The sequence below is a fragment of the Dermacentor albipictus genome, chromosome 3, assembly GCF_038994185.2.
Source record: "Dermacentor albipictus isolate Rhodes 1998 colony chromosome 3, USDA_Dalb.pri_finalv2, whole genome shotgun sequence".
In the NCBI taxonomy this organism is placed as follows: domain Eukaryota; kingdom Metazoa; phylum Arthropoda; class Arachnida; order Ixodida; family Ixodidae; genus Dermacentor; species Dermacentor albipictus.
The window spans coordinates 171180484-171200489 of NC_091823.1; the positions used below are offsets into that span (position 1 = coordinate 171180484).

Genomic DNA, 20006 nt, shown 5'->3' on the forward strand with positions numbered 1-20006 from the left:
GGGCGTGATAGCGAAGCGGTTAGAAGCTCGTGCGACTAAATTTTGCATGCAGCATTACGTCCGTCATTCCGCGCAGAATATCGCGTAGTGGCCTGCATATTGGTTTCACACTTCGGCGTCGGCTCTACCAGCAGGCTCCAGTTGAACGTAAGTAACAGTAAAAGCAGCTGCCCACACACACACACACACAAAAAAAAACGTCACAGAAACACGGAATAATAAAAAAAAGCAAAAAGAAGGGTGCCATCAGCACTCGGTGTTCCCAGGTGGTCTCCCTCCCAAGTACTGACCGAGCCCAATGCTGCTTAGCTTCGGGGATCGGACGAGAACCGGCGTATTCAGCATGGTATGGCCGATGGCAGGGATGCTGTGTTTCCGACTGCACCTGTATCGTGCTATGTGCATTCGCCCAGTGAATGTATTGCTCCATCACGTACGCGGCAGTCTTTCCGCGAACAATACACGCACACGTCGATTACTCCGTTTGTGGTTGTTCGCTGCATGCGTGCGTGCAAGTAAGTCATGCTCGCTCACAAAAACAAGAAAGAGGGGGAGCGCATTATGCGTGCGTTGCAGCCCACAATGTGCCACTTTATCGACGAGTTGTCATTGAGCTGTATGCGGGCGGGCGTGATAGCGAAGCGGTTAGAAGCTCGTGCGACTAAATTTTGCATGCAGCATTACGTCCGTCATTCCGCGCAGAATATCGCGTAGTGGCCTGCATATTGGTTTCACACTTCGGCGTCGGCTCTACCAGCAGGCTCCAGTTGAACGTAAGTAACAGTAAAAGCAGCTGCCCACACACACACACACACAAAAAAAAAACGTCACAGAAACACGGAATAATAAAAAAAAGCAAAAAGAAGGGTGCCATCAGCACTCGGTGTTCCCAGGTGGTCTCCCTCCCAAGTACTGACCGAGCCCAATGCTGCTTAGCTTCGGGGATCGGACGAGAACCGGCGTATTCAGCATGGTATGGCCGATGGCAGGGATGCTGTGTTTCCGACTGCACCTGTATCGTGCTATGTGCATTCGCCCAGTGAATGTATTGCTCCATCACGTACGCGGCAGTCTTTCCGCGAACAATACACGCACACGTCGATTACTCCGTTTGTGGTTGTTCGCTGCATGCGTGCGTGCAAGTAAGTCATGCTCGCTCACAAAAACAAGAAAGAGGGGGAGCGCATTATGCGTGCGTTGCAGCCCACAATGTGCCACTTTATCGACGAGTTGTCATTGAGCTGTATGCGGGCGGGCGTGATAGCGAAGCGGTTAGAAGCTCGTGCGACTAAATTTTGCATGCAGCATTACGTCCGTCATTCCGCGCAGAATATCGCGTAGTGGCCTGCATATTGGTTTCACACTTCGGCGTCGGCTCTACCAGCAGGCTCCAGTTGAACGTAAGTAACAGTAAAAGCAGCTGCCCACACACACACACACACACAAAAAAAACGTCACAGAAACACGGAATAATAAAAAAAAGCAAAAAGAAGGGTGCCATCAGCACTCGGTGTTCCCAGGTGGTCTCCCTCCCAAGTACTGACCGAGCCCAATGCTGCTTAGCTTCGGGGATCGGACGAGAACCGGCGTATTCAGCATGGTATGGCCGATGGCAGGGATGCTGTGTTTCCGACTGCACCTGTATCGTGCTATGTGCATTCGCCCAGTGAATGTATTGCTCCATCACGTACGCGGCAGTCTTTCCGCGAACAATACACGCACACGTCGATTACTCCGTTTGTGGTTGTTCGCTGCATGCGTGCGTGCAAGTAAGTCATGCTCGCTCACAAAAACAAGAAAGAGGGGGAGCGCATTATGCGTGCGTTGCAGCCCACAATGTGCCACTTTATCGACGAGTTGTCATTGAGCTGTATGCGGGCGGGCGTGATAGCGAAGCGGTTAGAAGCTCGTGCGACTAAATTTTGCATGCAGCATTACGTCCGTCATTCCGCGCAGAATATCGCGTAGTGGCCTGCATATTGGTTTCACACTTCGGCGTCGGCTCTACCAGCAGGCTCCAGTTGAACGTAAGTAACAGTAAAAGCAGCTGCCCACACACACACACACACACAAAAAAACGTCACAGAAACACGGAATAATAAAAAAAGCAAAAAGAAGGGTGCCATCAGCACTCGGTGTTCCCAGGTGGTCTCCCTCCCAAGTACTGACCGAGCCCAATGCTGCTTAGCTTCGGGGATCGGACGAGAACCGGCGTATTCAGCATGGTATGGCCGATGGCAGGGATGCTGTGTTTCCGACTGCACCTGTATCGTGCTATGTGCATTCGCCCAGTGAATGTATTGCTCCATCACGTACGCGGCAGTCTTTCCGCGAACAATACACGCACACGTCGATTACTCCGTTTGTGGTTGTTCGCTGCATGCGTGCGTGCAAGTAAGTCATGCTCGCTCACAAAAACAAGAAAGAGGGGGAGCGCATTATGCGTGCGTTGCAGCCCACAATGTGCCACTTTATCGACGAGTTGTCATTGAGCTGTATGCGGGCGGGCGTGATAGCGAAGCGGTTAGAAGCTCGTGCGACTAAATTTTGCATGCAGCATTACGTCCGTCATTCCGCGCAGAATATCGCGTAGTGGCCTGCATATTGGTTTCACACTTCGGCGTCGGCTCTACCAGCAGGCTCCAGTTGAACGTAAGTAACAGTAAAAGCAGCTGCCCACACACACACACACACACAAAAAAAACGTCACAGAAACACGGAATAATAAAAAAAAGCAAAAAGAAGGGTGCCATCAGCACTCGGTGTTCCCAGGTGGTCTCCCTCCCAAGTACTGACCGAGCCCAATGCTGCTTACCTTCGGGGATCGGACGAGAACCGGCGTATTCAGCATGGTATGGCCGATGGCAGGGATGCTGTGTTTCCGACTGCACCTGTATCGTGCTATGTGCATTCGCCCAGTGAATGTATTGCTCCATCACGTACGCGGCAGTCTTTCCGCGAACAATACACGCACACGTCGATTACTCCGTTTGTGGTTGTTCGCTGCATGCGTGCGTGCAAGTAAGTCATGCTCGCTCACAAAAACAAGAAAGAGGGGGAGCGCATTATGCGTGCGTTGCAGCCCACAATGTGCCACTTTATCGACGAGTTGTCATTGAGCTGTATGCGGGCGGGCGTGATAGCGAAGCGGTTAGAAGCTCGTGCGACTAAATTTTGCATGCAGCATTACGTCCGTCATTCCGCGCAGAATATCGCGTAGTGGCCTGCATATTGGTTTCACACTTCGGCGTCGGCTCTACCAGCAGGCTCCAGTTGAACGTAAGTAACAGTAAAAGCAGCTGCCCACACACACACACACACAAAAAAAAACGTCACAGAAACACGGAATAATAAAAAAAAGCAAAAAGAAGGGTGCCATCAGCACTCGGTGTTCCCAGGTGGTCTCCCTCCCAAGTACTGACCGAGCCCAATGCTGCTTAGCTTCGGGGATCGGACGAGAACCGGCGTATTCAGCATGGTATGGCCGATGGCAGGGATGCTGTGTTTCCGACTGCACCTGTATCGTGCTATGTGCATTCGCCCAGTGAATGTATTGCTCCATCACGTACGCGGCAGTCTTTCCGCGAACAATACACGCACACGTCGATTACTCCGTTTGTGGTTGTTCGCTGCATGCGTGCGTGCAAGTAAGTCATGCTCGCTCACAAAAACAAGAAAGAGGGGGAGCGCATTATGCGTGCGTTGCAGCCCACAATGTGCCACTTTATCGACGAGTTGTCATTGAGCTGTATGCGGGCGGGCGTGATAGCGAAGCGGTTAGAAGCTCGTGCGACTAAATTTTGCATGCAGCATTACGTCCGTCATTCCGCGCAGAATATCGCGTAGTGGCCTGCATATTGGTTTCACACTTCGGCGTCGGCTCTACCAGCAGGCTCCAGTTGAACGTAAGTAACAGTAAAAGCAGCTGCCCACACACACACACACACACAAAAAAAACGTCACAGAAACACGGAATAATAAAAAAAAGCAAAAAGAAGGGTGCCATCAGCACTCGGTGTTCCCAGGTGGTCTCCCTCCCAAGTACTGACCGAGCCCAATGCTGCTTAGCTTCGGGGATCGGACGAGAACCGGCGTATTCAGCATGGTATGGCCGATGGCAGGGATGCTGTGTTTCCGACTGCACCTGTATCGTGCTATGTGCATTCGCCCAGTGAATGTATTGCTCCATCACGTACGCGGCAGTCTTTCCGCGAACAATACACGCACACGTCGATTACTCCGTTTGTGGTTGTTCGCTGCATGCGTGCGTGCAAGTAAGTCATGCTCGCTCACAAAAACAAGAAAGAGGGGGAGCGCATTATGCGTGCGTTGCAGCCCACAATGTGCCACTTTATCGACGAGTTGTCATTGAGCTGTATGCGGGCGGGCGTGATAGCGAAGCGGTTAGAAGCTCGTGCGACTAAATTTTGCATGCAGCATTACGTCCGTCATTCCGCGCAGAATATCGCGTAGTGGCCTGCATATTGGTTTCACACTTCGGCGTCGGCTCTACCAGCAGGCTCCAGTTGAACGTAAGTAACAGTAAAAGCAGCTGCCCACACACACACACACACACAAAAAAAACGTCACAGAAACACGGAATAATAAAAAAAAGCAAAAAGAAGGGTGCCATCAGCACTCGGTGTTCCCAGGTGGTCTCCCTCCCAAGTACTGACCGAGCCCAATGCTGCTTAGCTTCGGGGATCGGACGAGAACCGGCGTATTCAGCATGGTATGGCCGATGGCAGGGATGCTGTGTTTCCGACTGCACCTGTATCGTGCTATGTGCATTCGCCCAGTGAATGTATTGCTCCATCACGTACGCGGCAGTCTTTCCGCGAACAATACACGCACACGTCGATTACTCCGTTTGTGGTTGTTCGCTGCATGCGTGCGTGCAAGTAAGTCATGCTCGCTCACAAAAACAAGAAAGAGGGGGAGCGCATTATGCGTGCGTTGCAGCCCACAATGTGCCACTTTATCGACGAGTTGTCATTGAGCTGTATGCGGGCGGGCGTGATAGCGAAGCGGTTAGAAGCTCGTGCGACTAAATTTTGCATGCAGCATTACGTCCGTCATTCCGCGCAGAATATCGCGTAGTGGCCTGCATATTGGTTTCACACTTCGGCGTCGGCTCTACCAGCAGGCTCCAGTTGAACGTAAGTAACAGTAAAAGCAGCTGCCCACACACACACACACACACACACAAAAACGTCACAGAAACACGGAATAATAAAAAAAAGCAAAAAGAAGGGTGCCATCAGCACTCGGTGTTCCCAGGTGGTCTCCCTCCCAAGTACTGACCGAGCCCAATGCTGCTTAGCTTCGGGGATCGGACGAGAACCGGCGTATTCAGCATGGTATGGCCGATGGCAGGGATGCTGTGTTTCCGACTGCACCTGTATCGTGCTATGTGCATTCGCCCAGTGAATGTATTGCTCCATCACGTACGCGGCAGTCTTTCCGCGAACAATACACGCACACGTCGATTACTCCGTTTGTGGTTGTTCGCTGCATGCGTGCGTGCAAGTAAGTCATGCTCGCTCACAAAAACAAGAAAGAGGGGGAGCGCATTATGCGTGCGTTGCAGCCCACAATGTGCCACTTTATCGACGAGTTGTCATTGAGCTGTATGCGGGCGGGCGTGATAGCGAAGCGGTTAGAAGCTCGTGCGACTAAATTTTGCATGCAGCATTACGTCCGTCATTCCGCGCAGAATATCGCGTAGTGGCCTGCATATTGGTTTCACACTTCGGCGTCGGCTCTACCAGCAGGCTCCAGTTGAACGTAAGTAACAGTAAAAGCAGCTGCCCACACACACACACACACACAAAAAAACGTCACAGAAACACGGAATAATAAAAAAAAGCAAAAAGAAGGGTGCCATCAGCACTCGGTGTTCCCAGGTGGTCTCCCTCCCAAGTACTGACCGAGCCCAATGCTGCTTAGCTTCGGGGATCGGACGAGAACCGGCGTATTCAGCATGGTATGGCCGATGGCAGGGATGCTGTGTTTCCGACTGCACCTGTATCGTGCTATGTGCATTCGCCCAGTGAATGTATTGCTCCATCACGTACGCGGCAGTCTTTCCGCGAACAATACACGCACACGTCGATTACTCCGTTTGTGGTTGTTCGCTGCATGCGTGCGTGCAAGTAAGTCATGCTCGCTCACAAAAACAAGAAAGAGGGGGAGCGCATTATGCGTGCGTTGCAGCCCACAATGTGCCACTTTATCGACGAGTTGTCATTGAGCTGTATGCGGGCGGGCGTGATAGCGAAGCGGTTAGAAGCTCGTGCGACTAAATTTTGCATGCAGCATTACGTCCGTCATTCCGCGCAGAATATCGCGTAGTGGCCTGCATATTGGTTTCACACTTCGGCGTCGGCTCTACCAGCAGGCTCCAGTTGAACGTAAGTAACAGTAAAAGCAGCTGCCCACACACACACACACACAAAAAAAACGTCACAGAAACACGGAATAATAAAAAAAAAGCAAAAAGAAGGGTGCCATCAGCACTCGGTGTTCCCAGGTGGTCTCCCTCCCAAGTACTGACCGAGCCCAATGCTGCTTAGCTTCGGGGATCGGACGAGAACCGGCGTATTCAGCATGGTATGGCCGATGGCAGGGATGCTGTGTTTCCGACTGCACCTGTATCGTGCTATGTGCATTCGCCCAGTGAATGTATTGCTCCATCACGTACGCGGCAGTCTTTCCGCGAACAATACACGCACACGTCGATTACTCCGTTTGTGGTTGTTCGCTGCATGCGTGCGTGCAAGTAAGTCATGCTCGCTACAAAAACAAGAAAGAGGGGGAGCGCATTATGCGTGCGTTGCAGCCCACAATGTGCCACTTTATCGACGAGTTGTCATTGAGCTGTATGCGGGCGGGCGTGATAGCGAAGCGGTTAGAAGCTCGTGCGACTAAATTTTGCATGCAGCATTACGTCCGTCATTCCGCGCAGAATATCGCGTAGTGGCCTGCATATTGGTTTCACACTTCGGCGTCGGCTCTACCAGCAGGCTCCAGTTGAACGTAAGTAACAGTAAAAGCAGCTGCCCACACACACACACACACACAAAAAAAACGTCACAGAAACACGGAATAATAAAAAAAAGCAAAAAGAAGGGTGCCATCAGCACTCGGTGTTCCCAGGTGGTCTCCCTCCCAAGTACTGACCGAGCCCAATGCTGCTTAGCTTCGGGGATCGGACGAGAACCGGCGTATTCAGCATGGTATGGCCGATGGCAGGGATGCTGTGTTTCCGACTGCACCTGTATCGTGCTATGTGCATTCGCCCAGTGAATGTATTGCTCCATCACGTACGCGGCAGTCTTTCCGCGAACAATACACGCACACGTCGATTACTCCGTTTGTGGTTGTTCGCTGCATGCGTGCGTGCAAGTAAGTCATGCTCGCTCACAAAAACAAGAAAGAGGGGGAGCGCATTATGCGTGCGTTGCAGCCCACAATGTGCCACTTTATCGACGAGTTGTCATTGAGCTGTATGCGGGCGGGCGTGATAGCGAAGCGGTTAGAAGCTCGTGCGACTAAATTTTGCATGCAGCATTACGTCCGTCATTCCGCGCAGAATATCGCGTAGTGGCCTGCATATTGGTTTCACACTTCGGCGTCGGCTCTACCAGCAGGCTCCAGTTGAACGTAAGTAACAGTAAAAGCAGCTGCCCACACACACACACACACACAAAAAAAACGTCACAGAAACACGGAATAATAAAAAAAAGCAAAAAGAAGGGTGCCATCAGCACTCGGTGTTCCCAGGTGGTCTCCCTCCCAAGTACTGACCGAGCCCAATGCTGCTTAGCTTCGGGGATCGGACGAGAACCGGCGTATTCAGCATGGTATGGCCGATGGCAGGGATGCTGTGTTTCCGACTGCACCTGTATCGTGCTATGTGCATTCGCCCAGTGAATGTATTGCTCCATCACGTACGCGGCAGTCTTTCCGCGAACAATACACGCACACGTCGATTACTCCGTTTGTGGTTGTTCGCTGCATGCGTGCGTGCAAGTAAGTCATGCTCGCTCACAAAAACAAGAAAGAGGGGGAGCGCATTATGCGTGCGTTGCAGCCCACAATGTGCCACTTTATCGACGAGTTGTCATTGAGCTGTATGCGGGCGGGCGTGATAGCGAAGCGGTTAGAAGCTCGTGCGACTAAATTTTGCATGCAGCATTACGTCCGTCATTCCGCGCAGAATATCGCGTAGTGGCCTGCATATTGGTTTCACACTTCGGCGTCGGCTCTACCAGCAGGCTCCAGTTGAACGTAAGTAACAGTAAAAGCAGCTGCCCACACACACACACACACACAAAAAAAACGTCACAGAAACACGGAATAATAAAAAAAAGCAAAAAGAAGGGTGCCATCAGCACTCGGTGTTCCCAGGTGGTCTCCCTCCCAAGTACTGACCGAGCCCAATGCTGCTTAGCTTCGGGGATCGGACGAGAACCGGCGTATTCAGCATGGTATGGCCGATGGCAGGGATGCTGTGTTTCCGACTGCACCTGTATCGTGCTATGTGCATTCGCCCAGTGAATGTATTGCTCCATCACGTACGCGGCAGTCTTTCCGCGAACAATACACGCACACGTCGATTACTCCGTTTGTGGTTGTTCGCTGCATGCGTGCGTGCAAGTAAGTCATGCTCGCTCACAAAAACAAGAAAGAGGGGGAGCGCATTATGCGTGCGTTGCAGCCCACAATGTGCCACTTTATCGACGAGTTGTCATTGAGCTGTATGCGGGCGGGCGTGATAGCGAAGCGGTTAGAAGCTCGTGCGACTAAATTTTGCATGCAGCATTACGTCCGTCATTCCGCGCAGAATATCGCGTAGTGGCCTGCATATTGGTTTCACACTTCGGCGTCGGCTCTACCAGCAGGCTCCAGTTGAACGTAAGTAACAGTAAAAGCAGCTGCCCACACACACACACACACACAAAAAAAACGTCACAGAAACACGGAATAATAAAAAAAAGCAAAAAGAAGGGTGCCATCAGCACTCGGTGTTCCCAGGTGGTCTCCCTCCCAAGTACTGACCGAGCCCAATGCTGCTTAGCTTCGGGGATCGGACGAGAACCGGCGTATTCAGCATGGTATGGCCGATGGCAGGGATGCTGTGTTTCCGACTGCACCTGTATCGTGCTATGTGCATTCGCCCAGTGAATGTATTGCTCCATCACGTACGCGGCAGTCTTTCCGCGAACAATACACGCACACGTCGATTACTCCGTTTGTGGTTGTTCGCTGCATGCGTGCGTGCAAGTAAGTCATGCTCGCTCACAAAAACAAGAAAGAGGGGGAGCGCATTATGCGTGCGTTGCAGCCCACAATGTGCCACTTTATCGACGAGTTGTCATTGAGCTGTATGCGGGCGGGCGTGATAGCGAAGCGGTTAGAAGCTCGTGCGACTAAATTTTGCATGCAGCATTACGTCCGTCATTCCGCGCAGAATATCGCGTAGTGGCCTGCATATTGGTTTCACACTTCGGCGTCGGCTCTACCAGCAGGCTCCAGTTGAACGTAAGTAACAGTAAAAGCAGCTGCCCACACACACACACACACACAAAAAAACGTCACAGAAACACGGAATAATAAAAAAAAGCAAAAAGAAGGGTGCCATCAGCACTCGGTGTTCCCAGGTGGTCTCCCTCCCAAGTACTGACCGAGCCCAATGCTGCTTAGCTTCGGGGATCGGACGAGAACCGGCGTATTCAGCATGGTATGGCCGATGGCAGGGATGCTGTGTTTCCGACTGCACCTGTATCGTGCTATGTGCATTCGCCCAGTGAATGTATTGCTCCATCACGTACGCGGCAGTCTTTCCGCGAACAATACACGCACACGTCGATTACTCCGTTTGTGGTTGTTCGCTGCATGCGTGCGTGCAAGTAAGTCATGCTCGCTCACAAAAACAAGAAAGAGGGGGAGCGCATTATGCGTGCGTTGCAGCCCACAATGTGCCACTTTATCGACGAGTTGTCATTGAGCTGTATGCGGGCGGGCGTGATAGCGAAGCGGTTAGAAGCTCGTGCGACTAAATTTTGCATGCAGCATTACGTCCGTCATTCCGCGCAGAATATCGCGTAGTGGCCTGCATATTGGTTTCACACTTCGGCGTCGGCTCTACCAGCAGGCTCCAGTTGAACGTAAGTAACAGTAAAAGCAGCTGCCCACACACACACACACACACAAAAAAAACGTCACAGAAACACGGAATAATAAAAAAAAGCAAAAAGAAGGGTGCCATCAGCACTCGGTGTTCCCAGGTGGTCTCCCTCCCAAGTACTGACCGAGCCCAATGCTGCTTAGCTTCGGGGATCGGACGAGAACCGGCGTATTCAGCATGGTATGGCCGATGGCAGGGATGCTGTGTTTCCGACTGCACCTGTATCGTGCTATGTGCATTCGCCCAGTGAATGTATTGCTCCATCACGTACGCGGCAGTCTTTCCGCGAACAATACACGCACACGTCGATTACTCCGTTTGTGGTTGTTCGCTGCATGCGTGCGTGCAAGTAAGTCATGCTCGCTCACAAAAACAAGAAAGAGGGGGAGCGCATTATGCGTGCGTTGCAGCCCACAATGTGCCACTTTATCGACGAGTTGTCATTGAGCTGTATGCGGGCGGGCGTGATAGCGAAGCGGTTAGAAGCTCGTGCGACTAAATTTTGCATGCAGCATTACGTCCGTCATTCCGCGCAGAATATCGCGTAGTGGCCTGCATATTGGTTTCACACTTCGGCGTCGGCTCTACCAGCAGGCTCCAGTTGAACGTAAGTAACAGTAAAAGCAGCTGCCCACACACACACACACACACAAAAAAACGTCACAGAAACACGGAATAATAAAAAAAAGCAAAAAGAAGGGTGCCATCAGCACTCGGTGTTCCCAGGTGGTCTCCCTCCCAAGTACTGACCGAGCCCAATGCTGCTTAGCTTCGGGGATCGGACGAGAACCGGCGTATTCAGCATGGTATGGCCGATGGCAGGGATGCTGTGTTTCCGACTGCACCTGTATCGTGCTATGTGCATTCGCCCAGTGAATGTATTGCTCCATCACGTACGCGGCAGTCTTTCCGCGAACAATACACGCACACGTCGATTACTCCGTTTGTGGTTGTTCGCTGCATGCGTGCGTGCAAGTAAGTCATGCTCGCTCACAAAAACAAGAAAGAGGGGGAGCGCATTATGCGTGCGTTGCAGCCCACAATGTGCCACTTTATCGACGAGTTGTCATTGAGCTGTATGCGGGCGGGCGTGATAGCGAAGCGGTTAGAAGCTCGTGCGACTAAATTTTGCATGCAGCATTACGTCCGTCATTCCGCGCAGAATATCGCGTAGTGGCCTGCATATTGGTTTCACACTTCGGCGTCGGCTCTACCAGCAGGCTCCAGTTGAACGTAAGTAACAGTAAAAGCAGCTGCCCACACACACACACACACACAAAAAAAACGTCACAGAAACACGGAATAATAAAAAAAAGCAAAAAGAAGGGTGCCATCAGCACTCGGTGTTCCCAGGTGGTCTCCCTCCCAAGTACTGACCGAGCCCAATGCTGCTTAGCTTCGGGGATCGGACGAGAACCGGCGTATTCAGCATGGTATGGCCGATGGCAGGGATGCTGTGTTTCCGACTGCACCTGTATCGTGCTATGTGCATTCGCCCAGTGAATGTATTGCTCCATCACGTACGCGGCAGTCTTTCCGCGAACAATACACGCACACGTCGATTACTCCGTTTGTGGTTGTTCGCTGCATGCGTGCGTGCAAGTAAGTCATGCTCGCTCACAAAAACAAGAAAGAGGGGGAGCGCATTATGCGTGCGTTGCAGCCCACAATGTGCCACTTTATCGACGAGTTGTCATTGAGCTGTATGCGGGCGGGCGTGATAGCGAAGCGGTTAGAAGCTCGTGCGACTAAATTTTGCATGCAGCATTACGTCCGTCATTCCGCGCAGAATATCGCGTAGTGGCCTGCATATTGGTTTCACACTTCGGCGTCGGCTCTACCAGCAGGCTCCAGTTGAACGTAAGTAACAGTAAAAGCAGCTGCCCACACACACACACACACAAAAAAAACGTCACAGAAACACGGAATAATAAAAAAAAAGCAAAAAGAAGGGTGCCATCAGCACTCGGTGTTCCCAGGTGGTCTCCCTCCCAAGTACTGACCGAGCCCAATGCTGCTTAGCTTCGGGGATCGGACGAGAACCGGCGTATTCAGCATGGTATGGCCGATGGCAGGGATGCTGTGTTTCCGACTGCACCTGTATCGTGCTATGTGCATTCGCCCAGTGAATGTATTGCTCCATCACGTACGCGGCAGTCTTTCCGCGAACAATACACGCACACGTCGATTACTCCGTTTGTGGTTGTTCGCTGCATGCGTGCGTGCAAGTAAGTCATGCTCGCTCACAAAAACAAGAAAGAGGGGGAGCGCATTATGCGTGCGTTGCAGCCCACAATGTGCCACTTTATCGACGAGTTGTCATTGAGCTGTATGCGGGCGGGCGTGATAGCGAAGCGGTTAGAAGCTCGTGCGACTAAATTTTGCATGCAGCATTACGTCCGTCATTCCGCGCAGAATATCGCGTAGTGGCCTGCATATTGGTTTCACACTTCGGCGTCGGCTCTACCAGCAGGCTCCAGTTGAACGTAAGTAACAGTAAAAGCAGCTGCCCACACACACACACACACAAAAAAAAAACGTCACAGAAACACGGAATAATAAAAAAAAGCAAAAAGAAGGGTGCCATCAGCACTCGGTGTTCCCAGGTGGTCTCCCTCCCAAGTACTGACCGAGCCCAATGCTGCTTAGCTTCGGGGATCGGACGAGAACCGGCGTATTCAGCATGGTATGGCCGATGGCAGGGATGCTGTGTTTCCGACTGCACCTGTATCGTGCTATGTGCATTCGCCCAGTGAATGTATTGCTCCATCACGTACGCGGCAGTCTTTCCGCGAACAATACACGCACACGTCGATTACTCCGTTTGTGGTTGTTCGCTGCATGCGTGCGTGCAAGTAAGTCATGCTCGCTCACAAAAACAAGAAAGAGGGGGAGCGCATTATGCGTGCGTTGCAGCCCACAATGTGCCACTTTATCGACGAGTTGTCATTGAGCTGTATGCGGGCGGGCGTGATAGCGAAGCGGTTAGAAGCTCGTGCGACTAAATTTTGCATGCAGCATTACGTCCGTCATTCCGCGCAGAATATCGCGTAGTGGCCTGCATATTGGTTTCACACTTCGGCGTCGGCTCTACCAGCAGGCTCCAGTTGAACGTAAGTAACAGTAAAAGCAGCTGCCCACACACACACACACACACAAAAAAAACGTCACAGAAACACGGAATAATAAAAAAAAGCAAAAAGAAGGGTGCCATCAGCACTCGGTGTTCCCAGGTGGTCTCCCTCCCAAGTACTGACCGAGCCCAATGCTGCTTAGCTTCGGGGATCGGACGAGAACCGGCGTATTCAGCATGGTATGGCCGATGGCAGGGATGCTGTGTTTCCGACTGCACCTGTATCGTGCTATGTGCATTCGCCCAGTGAATGTATTGCTCCATCACGTACGCGGCAGTCTTTCCGCGAACAATACACGCACACGTCGATTACTCCGTTTGTGGTTGTTCGCTGCATGCGTGCGTGCAAGTAAGTCATGCTCGCTCACAAAAACAAGAAAGAGGGGGAGCGCATTATGCGTGCGTTGCAGCCCACAATGTGCCACTTTATCGACGAGTTGTCATTGAGCTGTATGCGGGCGGGCGTGATAGCGAAGCGGTTAGAAGCTCGTGCGACTAAATTTTGCATGCAGCATTACGTCCGTCATTCCGCGCAGAATATCGCGTAGTGGCCTGCATATTGGTTTCACACTTCGGCGTCGGCTCTACCAGCAGGCTCCAGTTGAACGTAAGTAACAGTAAAAGCAGCTGCCCACACACACACACACACAAAAAAAAAACGTCACAGAAACACGGAATAATAAAAAAAAGCAAAAAGAAGGGTGCCATCAGCACTCGGTGTTCCCAGGTGGTCTCCCTCCCAAGTACTGACCGAGCCCAATGCTGCTTAGCTTCGGGGATCGGACGAGAACCGGCGTATTCAGCATGGTATGGCCGATGGCAGGGATGCTGTGTTTCCGACTGCACCTGTATCGTGCTATGTGCATTCGCCCAGTGAATGTATTGCTCCATCACGTACGCGGCAGTCTTTCCGCGAACAATACACGCACACGTCGATTACTCCGTTTGTGGTTGTTCGCTGCATGCGTGCGTGCAAGTAAGTCATGCTCGCTCACAAAAACAAGAAAGAGGGGGAGCGCATTATGCGTGCGTTGCAGCCCACAATGTGCCACTTTATCGACGAGTTGTCATTGAGCTGTATGCGGGCGGGCGTGATAGCGAAGCGGTTAGAAGCTCGTGCGACTAAATTTTGCATGCAGCATTACGTCCGTCATTCCGCGCAGAATATCGCGTAGTGGCCTGCATATTGGTTTCACACTTCGGCGTCGGCTCTACCAGCAGGCTCCAGTTGAACGTAAGTAACAGTAAAAGCAGCTGCCCACACACACACACACACACAAAAAAAACGTCACAGAAACACGGAATAATAAAAAAAAGCAAAAAGAAGGGTGCCATCAGCACTCGGTGTTCCCAGGTGGTCTCCCTCCCAAGTACTGACCGAGCCCAATGCTGCTTAGCTTCGGGGATCGGACGAGAACCGGCGTATTCAGCATGGTATGGCCGATGGCAGGGATGCTGTGTTTCCGACTGCACCTGTATCGTGCTATGTGCATTCGCCCAGTGAATGTATTGCTCCATCACGTACGCGGCAGTCTTTCCGCGAACAATACACGCACACGTCGATTACTCCGTTTGTGGTTGTTCGCTGCATGCGTGCGTGCAAGTAAGTCATGCTCGCTCACAAAAACAAGAAAGAGGGGGAGCGCATTATGCGTGCGTTGCAGCCCACAATGTGCCACTTTATCGACGAGTTGTCATTGAGCTGTATGCGGGCGGGCGTGATAGCGAAGCGGTTAGAAGCTCGTGCGACTAAATTTTGCATGCAGCATTACGTCCGTCATTCCGCGCAGAATATCGCGTAGTGGCCTGCATATTGGTTTCACACTTCGGCGTCGGCTCTACCAGCAGGCTCCAGTTGAACGTAAGTAACAGTAAAAGCAGCTGCCCACACACACACACACACACAAAAAAAACGTCACAGAAACACGGAATAATAAAAAAAAGCAAAAAGAAGGGTGCCATCAGCACTCGGTGTTCCCAGGTGGTCTCCCTCCCAAGTACTGACCGAGCCCAATGCTGCTTAGCTTCGGGGATCGGACGAGAACCGGCGTATTCAGCATGGTATGGCCGATGGCAGGGATGCTGTGTTTCCGACTGCACCTGTATCGTGCTATGTGCATTCGCCCAGTGAATGTATTGCTCCATCACGTACGCGGCAGTCTTTCCGCGAACAATACACGCACACGTCGATTACTCCGTTTGTGGTTGTTCGCTGCATGCGTGCGTGCAAGTAAGTCATGCTCGCTCACAAAAACAAGAAAGAGGGGGAGCGCATTATGCGTGCGTTGCAGCCCACAATGTGCCACTTTATCGACGAGTTGTCATTGAGCTGTATGCGGGCGGGCGTGATAGCGAAGCGGTTAGAAGCTCGTGCGACTAAATTTTGCATGCAGCATTACGTCCGTCATTCCGCGCAGAATATCGCGTAGTGGCCTGCATATTGGTTTCACACTTCGGCGTCGGCTCTACCAGCAGGCTCCAGTTGAACGTAAGTAACAGTAAAAGCAGCTGCCCACACACACACACACACAAAAAAAAAACGTCACAGAAACACGGAATAATAAAAAAAAGCAAAAAGAAGGGTGCCATCAGCACTCGGTGTTCCCAGGTGGTCTCCCTCCCAAGTACTGACCGAGCCCAATGCTGCTTAGCTTCGGGGATCGGACGAGAACCGGCGTATTCAGCATGGTATGGCCGATGGCAGGGATGCTGTGTTTCCGACTGCACCTGTATCGTGCTATGTGCATTCGCCCAGTGAATGTATTGCTCCATCACGTACGCGGCAGTCTTTCCGCGAACAATACACGCACACGTCGATTACTCCGTTTGTGGTTGTTCGCTGCATGCGTGCGTGCAAGTAAGTCATGCTCGCTCACAAAAACAAGAAAGAGGGGGAGCGCATTATGCGTGCGTTGCAGCCCACAATGTGCCACTTTATCGACGAGTTGTCATTGAGCTGTATGCGGGCGGGCGTGATAGCGAAGCGGTTAGAAGCTCGTGCGACTAAATTTTGCATGCAGCATTACGTCCGTCATTCCGCGCAGAATATCGCGTAGTGGCCTGCATATTGGTTTCACACTTCGGCGTCGGCTCTACCAGCAGGCTCCAGTTGAACGTAAGTAACAGTAAAAGCAGCTGCCCACACACACACACACACACAAAAAAAACGTCACAGAAACACGGAATAATAAAAAAAAGCAAAAAGAAGGGTGCCATCAGCACTCGGTGTTCCCAGGTGGTCTCCCTCCCAAGTACTGACCGAGCCCAATGCTGCTTAGCTTCGGGGATCGGACGAGAACCGGCGTATTCAGCATGGTATGGCCGATGGCAGGGATGCTGTGTTTCCGACTGCACCTGTATCGTGCTATGTGCATTCGCCCAGTGAATGTATTGCTCCATCACGTACGCGGCAGTCTTTCCGCGAACAATACACGCACACGTCGATTACTCCGTTTGTGGTTGTTCGCTGCATGCGTGCGTGCAAGTAAGTCATGCTCGCTCACAAAAACAAGAAAGAGGGGGAGCGCATTATGCGTGCGTTGCAGCCCACAATGTGCCACTTTATCGACGAGTTGTCATTGAGCTGTATGCGGGCGGGCGTGATAGCGAAGCGGTTAGAAGCTCGTGCGACTAAATTTTGCATGCAGCATTACGTCCGTCATTCCGCGCAGAATATCGCGTAGTGGCCTGCATATTGGTTTCACACTTCGGCGTCGGCTCTACCAGCAGGCTCCAGTTGAACGTAAGTAACAGTAAAAGCAGCTGCCCACACACACACACACACACAAAAAAAACGTCACAGAAACACGGAATAATAAAAAAAAGCAAAAAGAAGGGTGCCATCAGCACTCGGTGTTCCCAGGTGGTCTCCCTCCCAAGTACTGACCGAGCCCAATGCTGCTTAGCTTCGGGGATCGGACGAGAACCGGCGTATTCAGCATGGTATGGCCGATGGCAGGGATGCTGTGTTTCCGACTGCACCTGTATCGTGCTATGTGCATTCGCCCAGTGAATGTATTGCTCCATCACGTACGCGGCAGTCTTTCCGCGAACAATACACGCACACGTCGATTACTCCGTTTGTGGTTGTTCGCTGCATGCGTGCGTGCAAGTAAGTCATGCTCGCTCACAAAAACAAGAAAGAGGGGGAGCGCATTATGCGTGCGTTGCAGCCCACAATGTGCCACTTTATCGACGAGTTGTCATTGAGCTGTATGCGGGCGGGCGTGATAGCGAAGCGGTTAGAAGCTCGTGCGACTAAATTTTGCATGCAGCATTACGTCCGTCATTCCGCGCAGAATATCGCGTAGTGGCCTGCATATTGGTTTCACACTTCGGCGTCGGCTCTACCAGCAGGCTCCAGTTGAACGTAAGTAACAGTAAAAGCAGCTGCCCACACACACACACACACACAAAAAAAACGTCACAGAAACACGGAATAATAAAAAAAAGCAAAAAGAAGGGTGCCATCAGCACTCGGTGTTCCCAGGTGGTCTCCCTCCCAAGTACTGACCGAGCCCAATGCTGCTTAGCTTCGGGGATCGGACGAGAACCGGCGTATTCAGCATGGTATGGCCGATGGCAGGGATGCTGTGTTTCCGACTGCACCTGTATCGTGCTATGTGCATTCGCCCAGTGAATGTATTGCTCCATCACGTACGCGGCAGTCTTTCCGCGAACAATACACGCACACGTCGATTACTCCGTTTGTGGTTGTTCGCTGCATGCGTGCGTGCAAGTAAGTCATGCTCGCTCACAAAAACAAGAAAGAGGGGGAGCGCATTATGCGTGCGTTGCAGCCCACAATGTGCCACTTTATCGACGAGTTGTCATTGAGCTGTATGCGGGCGGGCGTGATAGCGAAGCGGTTAGAAGCTCGTGCGACTAAATTTTGCATGCAGCATTACGTCCGTCATTCCGCGCAGAATATCGCGTAGTGGCCTGCATATTGGTTTCACACTTCGGCGTCGGCTCTACCAGCAGGCTCCAGTTGAACGTAAGTAACAGTAAAAGCAGCTGCCCACACACACACACACACACAAAAAAAACGTCACAGAAACACGGAATAATAAAAAAAAGCAAAAAGAAGGGTGCCATCAGCACTCGGTGTTCCCAGGTGGTCTCCCTCCCAAGTACTGACCGAGCCCAATGCTGCTTAGCTTCGGGGATCGGACGAGAACCGGCGTATTCAGCATGGTATGGCCGATGGCAGGGATGCTGTGTTTCCGACTGCACCTGTATCGTGCTATGTGCATTCGCCCAGTGAATGTATTGCTCCATCACGTACGCGGCAGTCTTTCCGCGAACAATACACGCACACGTCGATTACTCCGTTTGTGGTTGTTCGCTGCATGCGTGCGTGCAAGTAAGTCATGCTCGCTCACAAAAACAAGAAAGAGGGGGAGCGCATTATGCGTGCGTTGCAGCCCACAATGTGCCACTTTATCGACGAGTTGTCATTGAGCTGTATGCGGGCGGGCGTGATAGCGAAGCGGTTAGAAGCTCGTGCGACTAAATTTTGCATGCAGCATTACGTCCGTCATTCCGCGCAGAATATCGCGTAGTGGCCTGCATATTGGTTTCACACTTCGGCGTCGGCTCTACCAGCAGGCTCCAGTTGAACGTAAGTAACAGTAAAAGCAGCTGCCCACACACACACACACACACAAAAAAACGTCACAGAAACACGGAATAATAAAAAAAAGCAAAAAGAAGGGTGCCATCAGCACTCGGTGTTCCCAGGTGGTCTCCCTCCCAAGTACTGACCGAGCCCAATGCTGCTTAGCTTCGGGGATCGGACGAGAACCGGCGTATTCAGCATGGTATGGCCGATGGCAGGGATGCTGTGTTTCCGACTGCACCTGTATCGTGCTATGTGCATTCGCCCAGTGAATGTATTGCTCCATCACGTACGCGGCAGTCTTTCCGCGAACAATACACGCACACGTCGATTACTCCGTTTGTGGTTGTTCGCTGCATGCGTGCGTGCAAGTAAGTCATGCTCGCTCACAAAAACAAGAAAGAGGGGGAGCGCATTATGCGTGCGTTGCAGCCCACAATGTGCCACTTTATCGACGAGTTGTCATTGAGCTGTATGCGGGCGGGCGTGATAGCGAAGCGGTTAGAAGCTCGTGCGACTAAATTTTGCATGCAGCATTACGTCCGTCATTCCGCGCAGAATATCGCGTAGTGGCCTGCATATTGGTTTCACACTTCGGCGTCGGCTCTACCAGCAGGCTCCAGTTGAACGTAAGTAACAGTAAAAGCAGCTGCCCACACACACACACACACACAAAAAAAACGTCACAGAAACACGGAATAATAAAAAAAAGCAAAAAGAAGGGTGCCATCAGCACTCGGTGTTCCCAGGTGGTCTCCCTCCCAAGTACTGACCGAGCCCAATGCTGCTTAGCTTCGGGGATCGGACGAGAACCGGCGTATTCAGCATGGTATGGCCGATGGCAGGGATGCTGTGTTTCCGACTGCACCTGTATCGTGCTATGTGCATTCGCCCAGTGAATGTATTGCTCCATCACGTACGCGGCAGTCTTTCCGCGAACAATACACGCACACGTCGATTACTCCGTTTGTGGTTGTTCGCTGCATGCGTGCGTGCAAGTAAGTCATGCTCGCTCACAAAAACAAGAAAGAGGGGGAGCGCATTATGCGTGCGTTGCAGCC

The 20006-nt window shown here is 51.8% G+C and overlaps 32 non-coding genes across 32 annotated transcripts; all 32 read right to left on the reverse strand.

The window, feature by feature from the left end:
* Positions 1 to 241: 241 nt before the first annotated feature.
* Positions 242 to 360, reverse strand: LOC139058775 (5S ribosomal RNA). The gene has a single exon (XR_011513762.1). It is a non-coding gene; the product is annotated as a 5S ribosomal RNA (ribosomal RNA).
* A 508-nt stretch (positions 361 to 868) lies between these two features.
* On the reverse strand, positions 869 to 987 carry LOC139058776 (5S ribosomal RNA). Its single transcript, XR_011513763.1, has one exon. It is a non-coding gene; the product is annotated as a 5S ribosomal RNA (ribosomal RNA).
* A 508-nt stretch (positions 988 to 1495) lies between these two features.
* On the reverse strand, positions 1496 to 1614 carry LOC139058777 (5S ribosomal RNA). Its single transcript, XR_011513764.1, has one exon. It is a non-coding gene; the product is annotated as a 5S ribosomal RNA (ribosomal RNA).
* Positions 1615 to 2120: 506 nt separating this feature from the next.
* On the reverse strand, positions 2121 to 2239 carry LOC139058778 (5S ribosomal RNA). The gene has a single exon (XR_011513765.1). It is a non-coding gene; the product is annotated as a 5S ribosomal RNA (ribosomal RNA).
* A 508-nt stretch (positions 2240 to 2747) lies between these two features.
* On the reverse strand, positions 2748 to 2866 carry LOC139058077 (5S ribosomal RNA). Its single transcript, XR_011513241.1, has one exon. It is a non-coding gene; the product is annotated as a 5S ribosomal RNA (ribosomal RNA).
* A 507-nt stretch (positions 2867 to 3373) lies between these two features.
* On the reverse strand, positions 3374 to 3492 carry LOC139058779 (5S ribosomal RNA). Its single transcript, XR_011513766.1, has one exon. It is a non-coding gene; the product is annotated as a 5S ribosomal RNA (ribosomal RNA).
* A 508-nt stretch (positions 3493 to 4000) lies between these two features.
* LOC139058781 (5S ribosomal RNA) lies at positions 4001 to 4119 on the reverse strand. Its single transcript, XR_011513768.1, has one exon. It is a non-coding gene; the product is annotated as a 5S ribosomal RNA (ribosomal RNA).
* Positions 4120 to 4627: 508 nt separating this feature from the next.
* Positions 4628 to 4746, reverse strand: LOC139058782 (5S ribosomal RNA). The gene has a single exon (XR_011513769.1). It is a non-coding gene; the product is annotated as a 5S ribosomal RNA (ribosomal RNA).
* A 509-nt stretch (positions 4747 to 5255) lies between these two features.
* LOC139058783 (5S ribosomal RNA) lies at positions 5256 to 5374 on the reverse strand. Its single transcript, XR_011513770.1, has one exon. It is a non-coding gene; the product is annotated as a 5S ribosomal RNA (ribosomal RNA).
* Positions 5375 to 5881: 507 nt separating this feature from the next.
* On the reverse strand, positions 5882 to 6000 carry LOC139058784 (5S ribosomal RNA). Its single transcript, XR_011513771.1, has one exon. It is a non-coding gene; the product is annotated as a 5S ribosomal RNA (ribosomal RNA).
* A 507-nt stretch (positions 6001 to 6507) lies between these two features.
* On the reverse strand, positions 6508 to 6626 carry LOC139058785 (5S ribosomal RNA). The gene has a single exon (XR_011513772.1). It is a non-coding gene; the product is annotated as a 5S ribosomal RNA (ribosomal RNA).
* A 507-nt stretch (positions 6627 to 7133) lies between these two features.
* On the reverse strand, positions 7134 to 7252 carry LOC139058786 (5S ribosomal RNA). The gene has a single exon (XR_011513773.1). It is a non-coding gene; the product is annotated as a 5S ribosomal RNA (ribosomal RNA).
* Positions 7253 to 7760: 508 nt separating this feature from the next.
* On the reverse strand, positions 7761 to 7879 carry LOC139058787 (5S ribosomal RNA). The gene has a single exon (XR_011513774.1). It is a non-coding gene; the product is annotated as a 5S ribosomal RNA (ribosomal RNA).
* A 508-nt stretch (positions 7880 to 8387) lies between these two features.
* LOC139058788 (5S ribosomal RNA) lies at positions 8388 to 8506 on the reverse strand. Its single transcript, XR_011513775.1, has one exon. It is a non-coding gene; the product is annotated as a 5S ribosomal RNA (ribosomal RNA).
* Positions 8507 to 9014: 508 nt separating this feature from the next.
* LOC139058789 (5S ribosomal RNA) lies at positions 9015 to 9133 on the reverse strand. The gene has a single exon (XR_011513776.1). It is a non-coding gene; the product is annotated as a 5S ribosomal RNA (ribosomal RNA).
* A 507-nt stretch (positions 9134 to 9640) lies between these two features.
* LOC139058790 (5S ribosomal RNA) lies at positions 9641 to 9759 on the reverse strand. Its single transcript, XR_011513777.1, has one exon. It is a non-coding gene; the product is annotated as a 5S ribosomal RNA (ribosomal RNA).
* A 508-nt stretch (positions 9760 to 10267) lies between these two features.
* Positions 10268 to 10386, reverse strand: LOC139058792 (5S ribosomal RNA). Its single transcript, XR_011513779.1, has one exon. It is a non-coding gene; the product is annotated as a 5S ribosomal RNA (ribosomal RNA).
* Positions 10387 to 10893: 507 nt separating this feature from the next.
* Positions 10894 to 11012, reverse strand: LOC139058793 (5S ribosomal RNA). The gene has a single exon (XR_011513780.1). It is a non-coding gene; the product is annotated as a 5S ribosomal RNA (ribosomal RNA).
* Positions 11013 to 11520: 508 nt separating this feature from the next.
* LOC139058794 (5S ribosomal RNA) lies at positions 11521 to 11639 on the reverse strand. Its single transcript, XR_011513781.1, has one exon. It is a non-coding gene; the product is annotated as a 5S ribosomal RNA (ribosomal RNA).
* A 507-nt stretch (positions 11640 to 12146) lies between these two features.
* On the reverse strand, positions 12147 to 12265 carry LOC139058795 (5S ribosomal RNA). Its single transcript, XR_011513782.1, has one exon. It is a non-coding gene; the product is annotated as a 5S ribosomal RNA (ribosomal RNA).
* Positions 12266 to 12773: 508 nt separating this feature from the next.
* Positions 12774 to 12892, reverse strand: LOC139058796 (5S ribosomal RNA). The gene has a single exon (XR_011513783.1). It is a non-coding gene; the product is annotated as a 5S ribosomal RNA (ribosomal RNA).
* Positions 12893 to 13400: 508 nt separating this feature from the next.
* Positions 13401 to 13519, reverse strand: LOC139057940 (5S ribosomal RNA). Its single transcript, XR_011513106.1, has one exon. It is a non-coding gene; the product is annotated as a 5S ribosomal RNA (ribosomal RNA).
* A 508-nt stretch (positions 13520 to 14027) lies between these two features.
* LOC139057941 (5S ribosomal RNA) lies at positions 14028 to 14146 on the reverse strand. The gene has a single exon (XR_011513107.1). It is a non-coding gene; the product is annotated as a 5S ribosomal RNA (ribosomal RNA).
* A 508-nt stretch (positions 14147 to 14654) lies between these two features.
* On the reverse strand, positions 14655 to 14773 carry LOC139057942 (5S ribosomal RNA). Its single transcript, XR_011513108.1, has one exon. It is a non-coding gene; the product is annotated as a 5S ribosomal RNA (ribosomal RNA).
* Positions 14774 to 15281: 508 nt separating this feature from the next.
* Positions 15282 to 15400, reverse strand: LOC139057944 (5S ribosomal RNA). The gene has a single exon (XR_011513109.1). It is a non-coding gene; the product is annotated as a 5S ribosomal RNA (ribosomal RNA).
* Positions 15401 to 15908: 508 nt separating this feature from the next.
* Positions 15909 to 16027, reverse strand: LOC139057945 (5S ribosomal RNA). Its single transcript, XR_011513110.1, has one exon. It is a non-coding gene; the product is annotated as a 5S ribosomal RNA (ribosomal RNA).
* A 508-nt stretch (positions 16028 to 16535) lies between these two features.
* LOC139057947 (5S ribosomal RNA) lies at positions 16536 to 16654 on the reverse strand. The gene has a single exon (XR_011513112.1). It is a non-coding gene; the product is annotated as a 5S ribosomal RNA (ribosomal RNA).
* Positions 16655 to 17162: 508 nt separating this feature from the next.
* Positions 17163 to 17281, reverse strand: LOC139057948 (5S ribosomal RNA). Its single transcript, XR_011513113.1, has one exon. It is a non-coding gene; the product is annotated as a 5S ribosomal RNA (ribosomal RNA).
* A 508-nt stretch (positions 17282 to 17789) lies between these two features.
* On the reverse strand, positions 17790 to 17908 carry LOC139057949 (5S ribosomal RNA). The gene has a single exon (XR_011513114.1). It is a non-coding gene; the product is annotated as a 5S ribosomal RNA (ribosomal RNA).
* A 508-nt stretch (positions 17909 to 18416) lies between these two features.
* Positions 18417 to 18535, reverse strand: LOC139057950 (5S ribosomal RNA). The gene has a single exon (XR_011513115.1). It is a non-coding gene; the product is annotated as a 5S ribosomal RNA (ribosomal RNA).
* A 507-nt stretch (positions 18536 to 19042) lies between these two features.
* Positions 19043 to 19161, reverse strand: LOC139057951 (5S ribosomal RNA). Its single transcript, XR_011513116.1, has one exon. It is a non-coding gene; the product is annotated as a 5S ribosomal RNA (ribosomal RNA).
* Positions 19162 to 19669: 508 nt separating this feature from the next.
* On the reverse strand, positions 19670 to 19788 carry LOC139057952 (5S ribosomal RNA). The gene has a single exon (XR_011513117.1). It is a non-coding gene; the product is annotated as a 5S ribosomal RNA (ribosomal RNA).
* Positions 19789 to 20006: the final 218 nt, after the last annotated feature.